The 15,863-nt window shown below is 39.0% G+C and overlaps 1 protein-coding gene across 17 annotated transcripts in view; it reads left to right on the forward strand.

The window, feature by feature from the left end:
- ERC1 (ELKS/RAB6-interacting/CAST family member 1) overlaps window positions 1–15,863 on the forward strand; it is a 308,495-nt gene that overhangs the window by 24,726 nt on the left and 267,906 nt on the right. Inside the window, exon 1 of one of the 17 annotated variants that reach the window (XM_083819807.1) lies at window positions 10,822–11,119. The exons of the other annotated variants lie outside the window; for them this stretch is intronic. The gene's annotated coding sequence lies outside the window, so the exon portion shown is untranslated. Of the gene's footprint in view, window positions 1–10,821; window positions 11,120–15,863 lie in introns of those variants that run through there. 17 annotated transcript variants of the gene reach the window in all.

Below are 15,863 nucleotides of genomic sequence, written 5' to 3' on the forward strand. Positions count from 1 at the left end.
TTTCCAAAGAACTTTATCTCTTGATTTGTGGTCTTTGGGGCTGTTTTCTTGTTTTTTAAATACGTGTCCTTTCTTTTCTCCCTTCAGTGTTGGGCCAGCTGTTAGGAGATGAGTAGCGCAATTGCTCTTACATCACTTTTGATACTGGAATCATTTAAATTGCACAAGTTGATTTTTTTGTGCAACAGATTACGCCCTAAGGTGCACACCCATGTGTATCCAAGCTACACATCTAAATGGCCTGCATGGAAACAAGAAGAGCCCTTTTTATCATGGAGATTTTATAATACCTCATGTTCAAGGCACGTTTTATATTGACTGTGATTTGTACATTTTCTGAATGTCCGTTAGTCAGGTCTCCAACAGAAGAGTGTGAGTGTCATAAATTGTAGGGAAATGTTTGACCAATTTGATGATTGACACCTGACAAGAACTCTCTGGAAAAAAAAAAAAGAAAAAAAACCAGAAAAACAAAAGCAAAAAATAGCTGTTGCCTTAATTGTATTTTCCCACTGATCTAAGTTTTCTGCTTGTTCTTGATGGATCTTTAATTACCACATGCTGTGGATAATACCAGTGGTTACAATCAATACAATTTTAGTCCCCTAATTAGCACCATTCAGTCTCTGTACCAAATGAAGAACAGTTGGTATTATAAAAATGTGAGAACACATTCAACATATGTAGAATAAAGCAGAATTAGCTCAATATGAAGCCATCCAATTAATAGGAAGTCCTGAACTTGGCACATATTTTTAATGTAGTTCTTGGATGGAATTTGCTTTTTAAAGTGCTGTGTTTCCACTATCATTAACCTTATATAACTTGGCATGGCTGTCCCCTCTTGGTTGTACTGGTTTTATATAGCTTCAGATGAAGTGAGTGTCAGGGAACCGTTCTGGTTGGAGTGATTTGGAAAAAAGGGTTCCTTTTCATCTGAATTTGTTCCTTAAACAAGGCTGAAAGAAATAAATTTGAGATATAGCCTTAGAACTATAATGATGTTTTTATTACTGTAAAACATGTTTTGTAATAAACTCTAGAACAAAATAAATCTCACTTATTTCCTACTCAAAATATCTGTTTCCAGACAGTGTATGGACAGAAACAGGAGATCACGATAGAATTTTCCTTTCAGTTTTATAAACTGAGTAAAAATATGCTTCAGTTTCTGAAAAATTACTATTCTTGGGCGAGTATGGAGGAAAGGAATGAAGAATTCTTTTCTTAACTCCTGGATGTGGAACTGAGACATTTATTCAAGAACTCTTAATGTGAAATGCAGACTAGTCTTGAGCCCCTAGATCGATTACTCAATCTCTTCAACCTTCCCACTTGGCTTCCTACATTCTCCCACAGTATGCAAATAGAGAGATAACACATCTGAACAAAATGTTGCATCTTTCTGTGCTATGCAAGTCTGCTGAGGTACTCTAGAAGATCTACCAGGCCTTTTTGATGAGAGCCTGGGTTCAAGGAGACCTACCAGCAGTGAATTGAATGAGCATTGAGTCAGGGATTACTTGGAAGAACTTGATCCGTGTGAGATCATGGGATGAAACTGAGGGTGCTGAGATTGCTGGCTGATGCTAGTGGAAGGCTTATTCCTCTCATCTTTAAAAGACTATGGAAATTGCAAAGGGGTCTCAAACAACTGGGGAAATGTAGATGTTATCTGGTCTTCAGTCTAGGTCAAAAGATAAGGCATGGGATCACAGGCTGGTGTGCCTCACTTCAAGTCCCTGGGAATTCTGCGGGATGAGTCCTTTTTGAAAACATTTCAGCACAAGTGAAAGACAAGAAGGGAACAGTCAGCATGAATTTACCAAGAGTAAATAATGCCTGACCTCACTGCCTTCTCTGATAAAATGGCTGAATTTGTGGAATAAGGAACCGGGTATCATTTACATTGCCTTTAGCAAGGCTTTCATCACAGTCTCCCACAATATTGTCATAACTCTGATTAGAATGCTATGGTCAAAGTGGTTGGCCAGACACATGGGTAAAAAGCTGTTTGCGTGTTCAGACCCTGGGTAGTGATTAATGAGTTAACATCTACTCCATTTCTTGTAATGAGATGAGTCCTGATTAACATCTTTATCAGTGACCTGGATGAAAGTGGTCAACTTTCATTAAGATTGCCGATGACACCAAGCAGGGCGGACTAGTTGATATGTTCTAGGGCAAAGCTGCTGGTCAGAGAGACCTGATCTGCAGGAATGAGCAGGCTGGAGTCTTAGAGATTCAGCAGCAATGAGTGGGAAGAAGGCCCCCTGCAGAAACAGAGGATGGGGATGGGCTGAGTGGGAAGCAGCTCTGCAGAAAAGGATCTGGGGGGCCTGGTGGACAGCCAGTTGAGTGTGAGCCAGGAGTGTGCCCTGGCAGTGGAGGAGGAGGCTATTACGAACAGATGAAGTCATTATCTCCTTCAGCTTAGCACTTGTGAAACCATGTGTAGAATATTGTATCCAGATTTGGGCTGCCCTATCCAAAGAAGATACAAATTAGTGAGTTCTTTGGAGGGGTACCAAGCTGGGTAGTGGGCTGAAGTACAGGCCTTGTGGGAAGAAGCTGAGGAAATGGGCTTTGCTTACCCTGGAGGAGGTCTTCAGACCTAATAGCAGTCTGTACTATAAGGAGGTTATTGAGGAGGTGGAACCAGGCTCTTCACAGTGTTGCATGCTGGAAGGGTGAGAAACAATGGGCATAAAAGTTCTGATCAGATATGAGAAAAACCTCGGTGGTTTTCAAGACCTGATTGGATAAAGTCCTGAGAAACTTGTTGTAATCTCATAGCTGACCCTGCCTTGAGCCTGAGGTTAAACTAGATGACGTCCTGCTGTCCTTTCCAACCGGGATTATCCTGTCATAATTTTTCTTTGAAACACTGATTGATATAGTGTATTATGTGTGCTTACGTTTCTAGTCTAAATCAGAAATGAAGATGACTTCCTGTACTCATCTTGTTTCAGAAAGATATGGAAAGAATATGATACAAATACAGTATCAAGTTATGTGTAATTGTACACTAAATTGACAGGCTTTGAAAACTCTCCTTATTCTGTTTCAGTTATGCCTTCCAGTAAGCATACTAACAGTCACCAGCATCATTAGTTAAGGAATAAATGTAAACACATACAGAAAATACATTTCTTCACAATGAGGTGGTGAGGCACTAGCACAAGTTGCCCGGAGAAGCTGTGGCTGCCCCATCCCTGGAGGTGTTCAGGGCCAGGCTGGATGGGGCTTGGTGCATGTGGGGTATTTGAGGCTAGTGGGTGGCATCCCTGCCCATGGTAGTGGGGTTGGAACTAGATGATCTTTAAGGTCCCTTCCAACCCAGGCTGTTATATGATTATGATTTTCTGGAAGTCTTTTTCTAACTGGGTACAAAAATTGTGATTATTTTAAAAAGACATCTTTCCTTTTAATTTCTGAATAGACCTAGATTGGGTCTGAAAAGAAAGTGTACAGCTCCCATCTAGCAGTGCTAGGTTCACCTTCATGAGACGATAGAAAAAAGTCTGTAAAATGTTCAGTGAAAGAAGGTATTATCCTCAGTCTCTGGGGCAATTATTACTGTGATCTAAGTTTTATGGTTGTCTAAGCCTTTATAGTAACCTTTATATAGCCTTTATAAATCTCTTGTTCTTTCACAGTGATTGAACTTCCCATATCAGTTTAGCTGGAAAAATGTTCCATAAAATATAATAGTACTAGGTGGAGTTTCAGACAGCCAAAGCGTTGCATCCCCAAACTGTATTGAGTATATTGGTACTGATGAGACTGGAACCTGCCCACTTTTGTTTCCAATATTACTGATGTGTTCTTGCCGGACATACTGGTGCTGAGAGAGTATCAGCTGCCCAGGCTTACAAAGTTGCTACAGACCCTCCGTGTCAGCAACTGGAGTGCTTTCTTCTGTCCTGACAGTCAAGGGCATCCATACTTTTGTTAGAGGTAAAATGAAAGCATGTCAGGTATGATGATTGCTATTGTACTGTTGCTATTGCTGTGTTCATTTTCTTCACTGATCACGCAGGCTTTCCAGGGAGGAGCCTTAGTCCAGGTGCATTAGATCCAGGTTGACCTTCAAGTCTTACGTTTGACAGTATTCCTACAAATCCAAGGTTATTTGTAGAAGTGTAACTGTTATCTTTCCAAATCCTGGGTTCAGGACATAGATCACTTTGATTTGTTTTGTCTCCTAGCTTTTCATTGGCTTTGATTCTGTTGCAGATTTATTTTATAAACGTTGAATAATACCTTCACTAGATGCATTTGTTTCTCAGATTCTTTATGATTTTAGTGTTAACACCTATGCACAAAACTCATGTGTTTCAAAGCACTGAACAAATGCTCATGACAATCATTTATTTTTTAAATATGTTTGTGAGGGAGGAAGTTATTCTCATGGTGCAGATGGTGATGGTACTTTTAAAATATTAATCAACGTGGAGGCATATCTGTATGACAGTTTATGGTGAGCTTTATGCTGTCACATTATTTTTTTTTTAAACTTCAAGACGAGTGTTCAGTCTGCGTGGCAGTTCTGTAGCTGCTCTGCCTCTGGCTCACCGTTCAGTTTCAATTCAGGTCAGACCATCTTCGTGTTAGCTTTTTCAGTAGCCTTGCCTTGCCTCCCAAGTCTCCTGAGGGTTTTCCCTAGGACAGCCTTAACGATTAATTTTTCAGAGTACAGTTAGCCATTTTATTTTGATTTACCCTTAGTAATTCTTCATTTACTATCAGTTTAGCCAATTTATTAAATGTGTCTTTGTTCAGATTTTAAATGTTAAAGACCTGAATTTTTAAAAACTTTTTATATCAGGTGTAAATTTTATGTGCTAAAAAATTGCATTTTGTTAAAAATCTAAATTTTAACTTTGTTGGTTTTTGTAGTAAACTGATTTAGCAGTTATCACTACAAGTACTTTCTAGATGTTAGAAAAGAAGTCTTTCTCAGCACCCCTGAATGTATATAAATACATAAGCTGAATGTATATAATACATAAGCTAACAGCTTGTCCAGCATCAGTGAATAGCCTTTAAATTTACTCTAGTCTAGATGATCTATTTTCCTCAGTTGTTTTCAGTGAGTTTTGTCTTTCTTATTTAACAACCTTTCCATTCTAGTTTCTGTCACCTTCGTCTTTGTCATGTTTTGCAGTGTGTGGGCGTCATGGAAGATACAAACTGTGTTTAACTTGTAGCAATTGGCATAAATCATGCTGAGTCTCCCTCTGCTTTATTTTCTAACCAGTCATCTTATTTCATCCTGGTCCTGCCAGAACAAGGATAGCGAAAGGAGCTCCTTCTTCATCACCTCTTGTGGTGGGCTGGCTCGTCAAGCTGCTCTGGCATTCCCCCTTCTCAGCAGGATGGGGGAGAAAGTAAGATGAAAGCTTGTGGGTTGAGGTAAGGACGGGGAGATCACTCACCAGTTACTGTCATGGGTAAAACAGAGATGGCTTGGGGAAAATTAATTTGATTTATTGCCAATTAAAAATAGAGTAGGATGGTGTGAAACAGCACTAAAAAATGCCTTCCCCCTACCCACACCTTCTTTCCAGGCTCGAATTCCTTCCTTCCTGACTCTTACTCTTGTCCCCGCCAAGTTGTGCAGGGAGGTAGGGAAGGGAGGCTGTGCTCAGTACATAACGCTTCATCACCACCACTTCTTCCTCCTCACACTTTTCCCCTGCTCCAGTATGGATTCCCTCCCACAGGTTACAGTCCTATGTACATTGCTCCAGCTTGGGTCCTTCCCATGAAGTACAGTCCTTCAGGAACAGGCTGCTCCAGCATGGGTCCCACGCAGGCTGCAGTTCCTACCAGACAACCTGCTCCAGCGTGGGCTCCTCTCCATGGGCCACAGTTCCTGCCAGAAGCCTGCTCATGTGTGGGCTGTCTGTGAGCTGCATCTTCATTCGGGATGTATCTATAGGCTGTGGCATGGATGTCTGCTCCAGCATGGTCCTCTCCGCAGTCTGCAGGGGAACTTTGGCTCCAGTGCCTGGAGCACCTCCTACCCTCCTTCTCCGCTGACCTTGGGGTCTGCAGGGCTGTTTTTCTTGTATGTTTCTCACTCCTGTCCCTCTTAGCTGCTGCACAGTGTATTCATGCTGTCAGAAACACTTCTCAAGTTTATAAAACAGATATTCAACAATCAATCTGATTTTTGCATCTTTCACCACTAATTGCAAGTGCCTATTGATTCAGTTTCTTGATGATGACTGTCTTGTAAAAACGTTGCTTTGCATAAGTACTTTGCAAGTATTATACCTTCCCTGGTTTTATGCTGTGAAAGATCTTTGGTCACTTACTTGACCTTCACTCATTTATATAGATATCTTCTTCTTCCCAGCTCTAGCATTCATTTAGATCTGGGAATCTTGGTGTATTGATCAGGAACTGCTGTCCTGAAACTTTTTTTTTCTCCTCTCCCCTTCTCTTTTATTTTCAGACTTTAAAGGCATTCTCTACTTAATTTTCTTTGTGAGACTGACTCAAAATATGTCTTTTGGATATATCAAGACATTTTCTGTTTATTTTCTATTAAATATGTTTATATATGTGTGTGCATATGTATGCATATTATGTGTAAAACATGCATTTGTTTTAGAAGTCTAAAATCTGTTTAGCATGTCTCATCATTAAAGCAGTTGTATGTTTTCATCTCTGTCTGGCTTGTTCCTTTTGGATTTTTCCCTTCGTAGTTCCACTGTATTTTATGAAATTGGTTTGTAGGTAAGCAGTTTCAGTTCCTTTACTCAGCTTGTTCATACAAGTTTTATTGTTCTAGCACTTCTGAATTCCTCTTGCATTCAGTCTTTAATTTGTTCAAGTGATAGCTCAGTTTTGCATTGTTGATATTCATGTACCTTTAGCACCAAAGTACAAAGACACTGTTGCAATCTCACCTGTTCTGTATATTGCCCATGCTTGTCTGCACCTGCTTAAATATTTGTCTGAGATCTTCTCAACAGTTCAGTGTAGTGAATCTGTTTAGAAGAGCCTACTTTCTCCCTTCCCTACAGCACTGAGGTCATACCATTATTGACACTGAGGGTATCTTTACTTTTTTCTGCAGAGAGCTTCATTTTCAATGCCAGAGATTCTAAAAGTGGAAATGCTTAGACTTCTAACTTTTCTGTATCAAAGTGGGTGTTTAGTGTATCCAAGAACATAACTCTTCATAAGAAGAACATAACTCTTTTCTCTGTTTTTTTTTTCTTTTTTTTTTTTTGTTTTTTAATATCCCTGTTTGGGAAATAGACTTCTGTTTCAAAAAAAAAAAAAAAAAGAACCAGACCACTTCTGTAAAGAATGTGAGCAAGAGAGACAGCATATTTGTAAGTATCTGAACTTACTGTGTAGTTCCAGACCTTTCAGTCACCCGCCCCCAGCGATCTCTTTCAAGAGATGGGGTGGGATTTGTTGTCATGTCGTATGTCATCCCCCCGCCCCCGTTTGTTCTTGACTATGGCTATATGCACACCTCTATGATGTTAGATAAAGACACCACTGCCCACCACTGCCACCACGTTTTATATCAACAAATAAAGTGTAGAATCCCCATCTTCCCTCTGGAGAGAGAATCAGTATCAGAACTAGTGTATCTGACGTTGTATTTGTCAGCCATCTATCTGCCAAGACTTCTGAGTGCCTCATCTGATGTGGATCGTTCTACATGAAAGGGTCAGTGCCACATGAAAAAACTCATACACGTGAGTACTTTGACATTGGTACTTGTTTAATCAGTGTGAGTGAATTCTTCGTGCAAAGTTGAAGAGAGATTCACTCATCTGTAAGTGGATGCTGTATGTATGCCTTGGCTTCCCTTTTGTCTTGGTTGAGGTCCTTAAAATTCTGAGATTTGGAACTGAGGAGTATATGGTCTGTTGTTCCCTATTCTGCTTACTAAATATCAATATCTTATTTGCATACATGTATCATATCCAACTCTATCCTACCTTGCTATCACTTTTTTTTCACCTTGAAATTAACAAGGAGGTTAACTGGCACTATCTGATAATGGAAAAGGAGAACACCATGCCCACCTTCAATGTGGGAAAGAATGAGGATACAGTGAACTGCAGGTCATTTAGCATAATCTCAGTCTCTGGAAAGGTTACGTAGTAGATCCTCTTGGAAGCCACACACGAGCGTGTGAAGGACAAGAAGTTGACTGGGAGCAGTCTGCATAGTTTTATGAAGGGCAATTCTTGCCTGACTAACCTAATGATGTTCCCTGAGGTGACGGGCCCAACACGTGAAGGGAATGCAGTGGATGTTTACCTGCACTTAAGCAAGGCCTTTGACATGGTCTCCCATAGCATGTTTATTGCCGAATTGGCAAAATACACACCAAATGAGTGCGCTTCCATGGCTGGGCTGCCAGGCTCAAAGGGTGGTCAGCAACAACACAAAATCTGACTGATGTCTGGTTACTAGCAGTATTCTTGGGTCAGTATTGTTCAGTGTCTGTATCAATGACCTAAGTAATAGGATGAGTGTACTTTCTGCATATTTGCAGATGCCACATTATGGGGAGCAGTTGCTATATCAAAGGGCAGCACTGCTACTTGGAGGGACCTCATAAGGCTGGAAGAATGGAATGGCAGAAACCTTACAAAGTTTCATAAAGGTGAGTGCAAAGTACTGCACATGGAATGGGAAAAACCCCATCCACTCAGATGATCTGGGGTTGACTGGCTACAAAGTCCTGATGAGGGGCCTGTGGGTCCGGGTAGACATCAAAGTGAATGTAGAGCAGTAGTGTGCCCTTGTGGTGAAGAAGGCCAGCTGTATGCTGTTTTGTATTAGCAAGAGTATGGTCAGCTGATTCAGGGAAGCAATTACTGCTTCTATTCAGCACTTGAGACCACATCTGGAGTACTATATCCAGTTTTCTGCTTCGCGCTACAGCAAGGAATGTGGTGTTCTGGAGCGAGTCAACCAGGTAGCCAAAATGATTAGGGAACTGTAGGGCACATGAGAGCCTGAAAGAACTGAATTTGCTCAGTCTGGAGAAAATAAGGCTCTGGGCATCTTTTTGTGGTCTTCAGCTACCCAATGGGGAAGTATGAAGATGATGGAGGCAGACTTCTCAGAGGTGTGCAACAGAAAAGGAACAGCAGTTTTCACCATTAGAGTAATTAAACACTCTAAGAGGCTAACCAGCATATCTGATCTTGGAGACATTCAGAGCTTGATTGGGCAAGCTGCCGTGCAAATGGATTTCATTGCCCTGCTTTGAGCAGGATATTGGATTAGATAAACTTCAAGCGTCCCTTTCAGCCCATAATACTTTATGGTTCTACATATCTGTGCTCTCAGAATGTGGGTGCTCACTTTCGAGGCACTATCTGATAAAACTCTCGATCTTCAGTTTTAGTGATGTATGGATACCCACGGTGTGACTATACACAAAGACCACTAGTAAAGACTAGTAAACATCAATATTTATAATACAATATTAATAATTACAATATTAATAATTACAATATTAATTAATAATTATAATACAATATTAACAACAATATTAATATTTGGATTATGTAGAAGTTAAAATCATCCTTATGTCGATAATGCTTTGTGTAGGTGCTAAGCAGGTGACCCTTCAGTTTGGTAGAATTTTGCTCTGGCTTTTTTAATTATAGTTTCTGATTCCACAAATCATAAAACTATTAAAGAAATTTAGAAATGATTTTGTGTTTTTGTTGCAGGTTCATGCTTATGCCAAACCAGTGGAAATAGAGAGCTGCCTGATTGCTGTTCATTATTTACTCTAACTAGTCAGTTTAGACAGATTTGTTCACTAGTGTTTTGAACATTTTTTGGCGATGTTTGTCATAGGCACTTTACCACATGCATATCTTTTCTCTGCAGCTTATGCTGCGTTAACTGTGAAGAAATTGGAATTTAAATCTTTAGGCATCTTTTTGGAGTCATGGTTCAGGGAAACAAAGATTTCTCAGAAAGCGAGCACAAGTATGACCATTATCTGGTACTGTTTCCCAACTGAAGTAAAGCTGATCTTTAGTGGCTATACATTTGGTAATCAAGTAACGTGATTTTAAGGATAGTAGGTTTCAGAGATGTAGAACTCGGTTGAAATGGTATAGTTGCTGTGGCATTTTAGCATTACCTTGTTATAATGTTACTGTGGTGGGTTGGCTCTGGCTAGCAGCCAGGCACCCACACAGCTGCCTTCTTGGTCCTCCGCTCCAGTGGGACAGGGAGAAAATAGGGAGACAAGGAGCAATAAAGCTTGTGGGTTGAAATAAAGACAGGGAAATCACTAACCAATCGCTGTCACTGGTAAAACAGACTCGACGTGGGGAATTTAACTTAATTTGTTGCAAATTAACATAAATATTTAATTACTGGGGAACAAAAAAAGGCAAACATTAAAGTACTTGGGGAAAGACATCTGACTTCCTTTCCCAGGCTCAGCTTCACTCCAGACACCTCTCCTCCCCCGCTTCTGGTCTCCAATTCACTACCCCAGTCACCTCTCTGCCCTGCTTGTTGCCACCTCAGACTATACTCAATGCCTTCAGCAAGGCAGGGGGCAGTCAGGGGTTGGGGCCAGGACAGAGCAGTTTCTCTCTGCTGCTCCTTCCTTCCCACCCTTTTCATGTGTCCCAGTATGGGTTCTCCATGGGCTTCAGTCTCTTTAGGGTGTACCTGCTGCAGCATGGAGCTCCTCCTCTGACCTGCCTATTCTCTCACTTCTTCTATTGTTCTCTACCTTCGCTCTCCATGCGGCATTTTCGGCCCTTTCTTAAATACGGTTTCACCAAGGTGCCTGCTGCGTTTGGCTGATGGGCTCAGCTGTGCCCTGCAGTGGGTCCACCTCAGAGCCACTGTAACCGACTGCATCGGGCGCAGGGCAGCCTCTGGCCTCCTTCCCGCCTGCAGCTCCCCTGCTGCCAGCACCTTGACACCTGCACACACTGCAGTTGTGATCGGAGCTGCGTGTATTGCTGGCTAGCCCATAACATCCCAGGAATGTGGAAAAGGGAGTGCTGGGCTAAATATTACGAATAACTGGTGATAAGTGCTTCCTCATTAGAAGCTAATGCTGCCTTCAGCGTTCTTGTAGTTCTGTGTAAGTCTGGATTGCTTCCTCAATCTAATGCCTTTTTGAAGAACTCCTTAGTGGCTGAACTCTTGGGTTCTGTTTCTAAAATACTTTTGGTGCTTTTTGCCTGCCTGACTAAGGCTATATAGGAGTGGTTTTGCTGCAAACAATATCATGGCGAGTAAGTCATGGAATAAGGTGCTATAATCAAGCAAATATGAAAAGGCGGAATTTGGACATGTATAAAGAATAATGAATTGGTCTCTGAAAAGCAGCCTAAAACCTCCCTGTCCTGAAAAACAAACTGCTAAATAATTTGTTAGTAATTTAATGGATTTTTTTAAGTGAACAAAATAATATGGAAATAAATCATGTTAAGCCAGATCTGGATTTCTCTGTACCTTTCATGTTCATGCTTAATGAATCCTTTGATGCTTTTGTAAGAAAGTAATTAATTGGCTACTGATTTAACAAATGATATTATTATTCTTTTTGTGTTAATGTCTTCAGTAGCTGATTTTAGTATAATAGCCATATTCCAACATGAATATGCATTTAACTACTGTCATTATTAATCTTTTTCCTCTAATATGCTGGTAAACATTTGGTGACTCATTAGGAACTTTATAAACTTTACATATATATATTTATTTATATATATGTGCATACACATACACCTTAGATAACTGGGTTAGCAGATCTGGATACTGCAGTTATTTTATCTTAGAAATTACTGTTTTCTTATCACTTATGTAGCTTATAGTTCTTGAGTCATCTTTAGCCATAGAAAGAAACGTTTATAAGTAGCTTAAAAAGTCTACCCATTTTATCTTCATTTTGTGTATTTTGTGCTTAGGTAAATATTGCCGTTACTGGTTGTCATGAATGAACTTGTGTAAATTTCTGATATCATGTGACAATGTGTACCACAGTACTTATTTCATCCCATTGGGTATGTTTTGTAACCTACTGGCTAACAATTTTATACGATATTTATTTCTCTTACTGCAAAAAACAAATGAATAGTTTTTCTCATTCTCTACACACCTTCTCCACACCTTTTGTAATTTTATTGACCTTGTAGAGAAGCAGAGAAATATCTGAGAAGCTGTTGCAGAATCTAGTTGACAAATTAGTAGTATCCACAAATAATACTTTTCTTAGCTCTTAATTGACTAGTCAGTAACTGAGCAAAGTCGTGCCTTTGATAGGGGTTGGAGACATAACTGGCACTTCAGTACTGAGAAACTGCTCTACAGTATCTTGTGATCTAGATGTTATATTCTAGAGTAATAGTAGCTTTATTGCAATTACTTTCATTTTTGATGGTTTATCAGTGTAAATAATATGTTGTTATATGCTTTATTTAGCTAAACTATGTAGCTTTGTGGTTTGAATTTAGAGACCTCTGTGGTTTAAAAAGGAAAAAAAAATCTTGTGTAGAATTTGACTATCTTGAAAATAAGCAATATACTAGTGAATATTGTTCTAAATCTTTTAAAATATATTGTAAGAAGAATAACTTATGTAGTAAATAATTTTCAGGTATTATTTTAAGTCTCAAATATACAGAGAACTTATGGTACCTCGTTTAATCACCTTGGTGGCATATATAAGCGCTTAAAAAAATAATGGTGCCATTTTCTGGTTTAGTAAACATTTTGCATCTCCCATAATAATAATTTAAAATATGTGGCTAAAAGGATATTCTCTGCTCTGTTATATCTGGAATATTCTTCAGATACCTCTACGGAAGTCAATCTCAGGCAACTTTGTGGATATACATGTCTAGCTCCCACTGACTTATTAATTCTGTATTTCTTTAAGTATGAATTTTGCTGCTCAAGACTTAAAAGTTAAAAATCTTCAATATTAGGTTTATCAGTAATGAAAAATTATTGACATGATTTATTGTATAAAACCTTCAGACTCTAAGAGGTAACATACAGGAATTTATACTCAAAGCAGCAGAAAAAGTAAATGTGTGAGCTTCAAACTGCTATTGTTTACTAATTCACAAAGCCACAGTATTTTTTTCAGTACTACATAGCCTGAGCAGAGGCTTTTCTAAGGGAATTTGTTCAATACAGTCTAGAGAACAGATTGATCTCTTAGACTGATGCAAGTGTTTAACTGGAAAGGAGTGCCTCTTTCAGCTAGCAAATTTTCAGCCTCTGAAATTACATTTCAGTGCTGTAAAATAGTGCTGCATGATTGCAAAAGCTTGATTTGAATTTTAGCAGAGACTTTTTTGTCTTTAAATATATCTTTCTCTGGGAGGAACTCAATGTAGAGTGGTAGAATGTAAGTTTATAACAACGTAATCGAATTATGTTCCACAGATATGGATGAATCAGGGTGCTTGTCAGGTCTGGATAAATGTAGGTACCCACTGACAAACTGTTACGTCATACTGGTGTTTCAGAGGTCTAACTGCATTATTTTAAGTTTTTAGTGTTTGTTCCAATACTTTTGCCTGGTGAACATGGCTGAGTGACCTAAAAGTTGATGTTTTTTTTGTCTCATCTTTCCTCTGCTAATGTGGTAGAAAATTACAAGGGACATGCTTGTCAATGGCAGTAATTAACAAAAACAGCAGAAAATAATGGATATGTAGGTAAATATGACTGTTTACACTGAGGCCTAGATTTCACGTGCTAGATACATCTTTGGTTTATTTGAGTTTTAGAATATGCTTGTGAATTTTAAAATACAGTCCAATTAGTGATATTACACTTCAATTCCTATTACAGAACTAAATATTAAACAAAACATACAAAGTCTTTAGCTGTTACCTTCTTAGTTTGGTAAGTTGGAGATAAACCTAAAGCTTTCCTTCCTATCCTGATGTGTATCTCTAACCCTGTAAGGGAGCAGAAGAGAAAAGGAGATGTGCATTGAGTTGTGTGGCTTTTGAATGAGATCTTCAGGGCATGTGGTCTCCACTGAGTTTGTGTGATTTGGCTATGAAGGGCATTTTGAATTCATGAACAAATTAATGTTTGTTCTGCCTTTTTTTTTTTTTTTCTATGTACAGGCATTTTCCTTGTTTACCACTGAAGTGGTAGTCTGAGTGGTAGGCTCTTTAGCTAGCACCTGCAATGCCAGGCAGCCTCAGTAACTACATTTCAGAAGGTCTATTTGCAAAGAAAATGGTAGTGTCCTTTTTTGTATTTGTAGGAGTATGCAGCTTCTGGAATTCAGGCTAGTTTGCTGAGGTTAAAATTTAAACTATGAGTTGTTCTTTTTTTTTTTTTTTAAATTAAAGTAAAAAATCCTGTCAGCCAAGTACTTAATCTCACAGAATCAGCTTGACTCAAAAATACCGCAGGCAGTAATACCAAGTTAGTGCTCACAAGCAAATGAGTCCCAGTAAAGTCCTCTTGTCATTTCTGTTGGTGGAAAAAATTGAATATTTCTTTTAACTGCTACTTCTTTTGCATAAGCTGTGGAAGAAATGAAGCTTCATACCTCAGGGATGAGGTTAGAAGTTAAGGTGTTCAGTTTCTGTCTTGACTCAGAAAAAATACCTGTCTAATCGAAGGACTGGAAATATAACATGCGCTGGAACATCATTTTCTTAGAAATAAAAGTTCTCTAACGATATCTTTTATCCACATATTTTTATTCACATATATATGTGAATTTTGTTTAGTCTCGTATATGAGAAACAGTTGAAGAGTAAAAGAACTTCTTGAAGGGGCATGTAGGCAAAGCAATAGATACTAAAAAGACTAAGGAAGCAGTCCCAAATGCTTTATCTATGTGGCATTACTAATAGCCATGACTGCTACAAATTTGCAATCAGTGGATATATCAGCTTCCAAAGGTAAGAAGTGTCTCACAAAAGAAATGCTCTGAACTCTGAAAAAAACAGTGTCTTCAGGGTCGCAGTGGTGGTGGAGTCAGACCCTTCTCAGGACAGAATGGTATTTTGTATGTGTTTTTAATTGCTTACTGCTTACTAATTAACTTGCACCTGATGGGATTTATGCAGAGAGACTGTTGACCCTTGATTAGTAAGCAGCTGACTTGAGACCAGTTTCATTGCATTTGTACTTTTGGTCCTGGGCTGCCAGATTTTTTAAAAAGCTGATAATTTGAAGTAAGCTCTTCTAAATAGCTATTGTAAAAATAGCTGTGTACAGCCTGGCCTGCTAGATTCCCTTCAAGTTAATCTACTGTGCCACAATACAAACATAATTTGTTCACTCGCTGTCTGAAAACACTTCTTGAAGAGCAATTTATGAGGAGAGGGAGGGAGCAGCAAGGTCTTCAACACATTACATTAATCTGTAACAAGAAACCTTAAATTTTAATGGAAGGAAAGCAAAGATCCTTTCTGATGTCTTTTAGAGTGTTTTAAGTCTTGATATATTGAAGCTTTTATAACTTCCATTTTGCACTGTCTTGGTTTATGTGACCATACGTTTCTACAAATCCCAACATTGCTAACCATTATTCTAGTAAACTAAAGTATTTTTTTCTTTTCCTTTTCTTTTTTTTTTGTTTTTCATTCCAGCTGTTGCCTGTTAGGTTGGTTAAACCTGTCTTTTGCTAAGCTGGTTTCTGTTTTCCATTGCATAGAAGTTGGCCAGTGTTCCAAACAGATAAATAGAAAAGGAAATGAGGTTGCCTGAGGGAGTGCAGAGGCTTTTACAAAAGCAGGAGATGGTGCATTGAAAGATGTGGTATTATTGATCTTTGGTGAAAAGTGCAGCATTATTGTGGTCTTGAAGGCGTAAATCTTTATAAACTGTTTTTTTCTTAT

The sequence above is a fragment of the Anser anser genome (assembly GCF_964211835.1).
Source record: "Anser anser genome assembly, chromosome: 1".
Classification (NCBI taxonomy): domain Eukaryota; kingdom Metazoa; phylum Chordata; class Aves; order Anseriformes; family Anatidae; genus Anser; species Anser anser.